A 4,425-nucleotide genomic window follows, 5' to 3' on the forward strand; every position below is an offset into this window, starting at 1 on the left:
GTCAGACAGAGAGATTGAACCAGATTTTGGAAGACATGCTGCGGGCCTGCGTGCTAGAGTTTTCAGGAAGTTGGGACTCCCATCTGCATCTGATGGAGTTCGCCTATAATAACAGTTACCAGGCTACTATCGGTATGGCACCGTTTGAGGCTCTGTAAGGTAAGTGCTGTAGATCTCCTGTCTGCTGGGGCGAGGTTGGAGAGTAGAAGATGTTAGGTCCCGAGTTAGTCCAGACCACCAATGCAGCCATACAGAAGATCCGAGCTCGTATGCTGACAGCACAGAGCAGACAGAAGAGTTATGCTGATGTGCGACGTAAGGATCTCGAGTTTGAGGTGGGAGACATGGTCTTTCTGAAGGTAGCACCTATGAAGGGTGTTCTGAGATTCGAGAAGAAGGGGAAGCTAAGTCCACGCTTCGTAGGGCCGTTTGAGATACTGGAGCGGATTGGCCCCGTGGCTTATCGCTTGGCGTTGCCCCCATCTTTTTCTGTAGTGCATGATGTATTCCATGTCTCCATGCTGAGGAGATATGTCACGGACCCGACGCATGTAGTGGACTTCGAGCCACTGCAAATCAGTGAGAACTTGAGCTACGAGGAGCAGCCTGTCGAGATCTTGGCAAGGGAAGTCAAAAAGCTCCGTAGTCGAGAAATTTCACCGGTCAAAGTTCTTTGGTGGAACCATGGAGTTGAAGAGGCCACGTGGGAGAGAGAAGAGGACATGCGAGCCCTGTACCCCGAGTTGTTCGAGGATTAGATCTTTTGAGGATGAAAGCTTTCTAAGGAGGGAAGATTGTAACGCCCCAACAAATTCGATTTTCCCATTTGTTATTAATATTTAAGCGTGGTTATGGAAAATTCGAATTTATTGGAAGAACCTTATCATTTTGAAATTTGCGATTAAATAAGGTTTGGAATCTTTAAATTAAAGGTGAAGTTATTGTTAAATTAAAGGTTGGTTGGTTAAGGGAGAGATGTGAGGACCTAGTTGAGGATAAGAAGGAAATTTTGATGAGATTTGGAGAGAGAGAAGGTGGTTGGTTTTGAATTAATTGGAGGAAAAGAAAAGAGATTTTTTTTATAAAGGAGCTTTGGGACCCGTGCATAAGAAAAATAAAAAAAAAAGGAAAAAGAAAAGGAAAGAGAAAAGGACGAGAAATAACCCTAGCTGCCGCTCGCCGCCGTCGCCGCGTACCCAAGTCGCCCAAGTCCTTTTCTTTCTTTTCCTCAGCTCAGCTGTCGCCGCCGTCGGATTTCAGTCGACTCGTGCGGGAGCCCAGCCGCAGTCCCGAGTCGAGCCCCTCGTCTGTCCGGCGCCGCCGCATCGAGTCAGGAAGTCCGAAGCCGCGCTCGCCAGCCGTCGCCTTCGCGGATCGTCGCCGCGTCTGTCCCGCCGACTTCCAGCCGGCGCCGCGTCTGTCCCGCCGACTTCCAGCCGGCGCCGCGCCGTCAAAGACCCGCAAGCTGCCGCGTCTCCTCCGTCGTTCCACCGTCGCATCGCCTTTCGCGACCCAAGCTGCGCCGCTTGCCGCAGTCGTCCCGCGCTTCCGACTCGAACTAGAGACGCGTGCCTTCGACCCGGAGCCCGACCCGCGCAGCCACTCCACGTAGCTGAGCCGCGCCGCGTGTACCCGCGTAGCCGAGCCCGCCCGTGTGCAAGCCGCACGCGCGCAGCTTCTGTACCGAGTCGAGCCGCGCCTCCCTTCTGCCGCAAGCCCAAGCCGAGCCGGTTTTTGCTCCTCCAGTCGAGCCGCCAAGCCTAGTTTGGCTCTTTTTCATCTAATTTTTGGTAAATTGATTAATTGTTTTGGCTTAGCCAGCAAGACTCAATTGTTGGACACTAAATAATTTAATTTGGACTAAATTAAATTAACTCTTTTAAGGACCACCTTGGACGATTTGACTTGGAGCGTTGGATTTCTTCAGTAGGGGCTCAAGCATTGCAACCTCGACCTAGGGTAAGTTATTTCAACTGAGTTTTTGGGCCTCTAGTCGTTGGTGACTTAATTATGATTTTTTGCGTTATTAAATAGTTAGGACCTCGTTGCTTGGAAAGCACACTTGTCTTGCGGTTAGGACTCGTCGAGTAAATCTCCAGGTAAGAGATTTCTACTACTAGCTCTATGTCTAGAACCATGAGACCACATACACCTTCAGTTGTGCATGTTAAGGACTAGACTGTATGACACATGTAATTAATGAGAGCAAGATGCGATTGATGATATGGTTACATGATGACATGATATTGTGATGACGTGAATTGTTATGACTGTACGTTGGTTGTTGAGGTGAAAAGTGAAATGATGATTAGACTGTTATGATTGCATGATGATGCTATGTGCATGTATGTTATGGTTAGGGTACTTGTTAGCTTAGCCTATTAGAGTCGTACCTGCATGGGTGTCCTTCGGGATCACCACCTATTTAGGACTGTGTGGTCCGACGAGGCGCCAGTCTAGCATGGATATAGATATGACTCGAGTGACTCGACAGGGTCCTCGCATCCCGATTATCTTAGTGTTACCCCCAGGTTCACTACAGACCAACATGTTCTAGGTGCTCCCCCGGGACACCGAAGACCAGATTTTCGTTCCTACGGAAGCGCATGTTGCACGTGTTCGGGAACGTGCCAGAGATTGGGTACCATTTACAGGACTCTAATAGGAAGCTAACAGGCACCTAGTGGGACTAGTAGTGGGTCTCTTGCTGAGTATTTTATACTCATTCTCTTCATGTCATGTTTTTCAGGTAGAGGCCGAGGTAGGGGCAAAGGCAAGCTGGCGGGCGACCAGAAGTGACCGTGGCGAGTCATAGGGATTTCTGCTTCCGCTTACCCCGTTTTAGACCTTTTGTACTTGAGTTTTATTTTCTTTCTTAATCACTATTTCATTGTTTAAAAGTAGATAGGGCCCGAGTAGGATTTTAACATTATTTACATTTTTCATATTATCCTGATTTGATTTTCATAAATAAAATCATGAAGTTTGATTTGTTTTACCTAAACTTTATGGCTTAAATCATGTGTTTTACCTCTAGTAATAACTTCGGCTCAGCATAAGGAGTTGGGTTGTTACATTTAAGGTCCAACCTATAAACCGAATCCCTCTTGGACCAATGAGAGGGTGGGATCCCTTGTTTAAGAATTGAATTCAATCCTTAAGAGGACAATCTATCTACTAACCCTGAAATGGGTAGGAGTGAATTCCATCTTGCACCCTATGTCCCTAGCCATCCACCCGGTCTTACCCCTGAAATGGGAGGCTTGTTGGGCTAGCGACATTGAACTGCCCTCACCCAAGCAGATCTAAGGATAATACCGTTTGAGTAGAAGTTCATAGTTAGCTTAGAATTAAGATTAAGTTACCTAGGTCATCATAATCAAAATAGTCAGTTTATATAATCAACGGTGTTATAACTTAAAAGCGACTATTTCATGGTTCCAGTCTTATGCAAACTCTTTACATAGGATGCCCCCACTCTCATATCTTTACATGAATGATTCAGGATCACATTGTTTGTAATAAACTACAGAGTGGGCCGCATCCATAGTGTTGTCAGAATAAGGCGTCCAACCTTATTCATTCACTATAGACCGTTTGAGCTATATACTCTAACTTGATCCAAGTTTATGTCTCTACATAAAGTTCAAGTCTTCTACATAAAGTTCAAGTCTACACTAGATAGCCTCTAGACTTTAGTTTATTGGATTCAAGATTATAGTATTCTATTTTCACTAATAAATCCTCAATAAACACTTTATTAGATAGAATATAGTTTTAACTACAAACTACGAGTTTTAAGACATAAATTCCAACATAAACATACTGTGATGGCACAGTCGACCGTAGTGAATCGTTTCTTCACGTGCAAGGGATCAACATTGACCTGTAAATACTTTTGGGTGAACAAGAACAACGTGTCGACCATTTGCAAACGGTGAGAATCAACTAATTAGTGTCAGATGATGAAATACATAATGGAAAACATACCAAATTTGAATTATATACATTGTTGTTTGTGAATGTCTGTAGGGTTATGAGGTTCATGAACCACAAAAGCGCCCTCGAGGATTTAACTGTCTTCCACAACTTTGTAGCTCTCCGAGGGTCTGTGATGTATACCAAGAATTGCTTATCGAACTTAATGGGGATCTTGCATATACTATTGTAGGGGTACACCCTCTTTCTTCTCTTAACCCTTTGTCCTTGTTTGAAAATTGGGGACTGCAATTTCTATGGCATACCTCTCTTCCTTGTCTTTTCCTTAGGTATGACAGACGGTAAAACCGAAGGCGAAATGACCTCTACGTCAAATTCAATGGGTTGCATAATTTATAGCTCAGTTTATTAGTTAAATTTTTTTTATTATTAAAATCACCATATAATGGAATGTAAAGTTTGAAATCATTTACCTCATTCTTCGAC

The 4,425-nt window shown here is 44.7% G+C and overlaps 1 long non-coding RNA gene across 1 annotated transcript; it reads left to right on the forward strand.

Annotated features, from left to right (window-relative positions):
- Positions 1-1,878: 1,878 nt before the first annotated feature.
- On the forward strand, positions 1,879-2,861 carry LOC127149931 (uncharacterized). The gene is made up of 3 exons (XR_007821799.1): positions 1,879-1,959; positions 2,035-2,099; positions 2,750-2,861. It is a non-coding gene; the product is annotated as an uncharacterized LOC127149931 (long non-coding RNA).
- The last annotated feature ends 1,564 nt before the right edge of the window (positions 2,862-4,425 follow it).

The sequence above is a fragment of the Cucumis melo genome, chromosome 1 (assembly GCF_025177605.1).
Source record: "Cucumis melo cultivar AY chromosome 1, USDA_Cmelo_AY_1.0, whole genome shotgun sequence".
In the NCBI taxonomy this organism is placed as follows: domain Eukaryota; kingdom Viridiplantae; phylum Streptophyta; class Magnoliopsida; order Cucurbitales; family Cucurbitaceae; genus Cucumis; species Cucumis melo.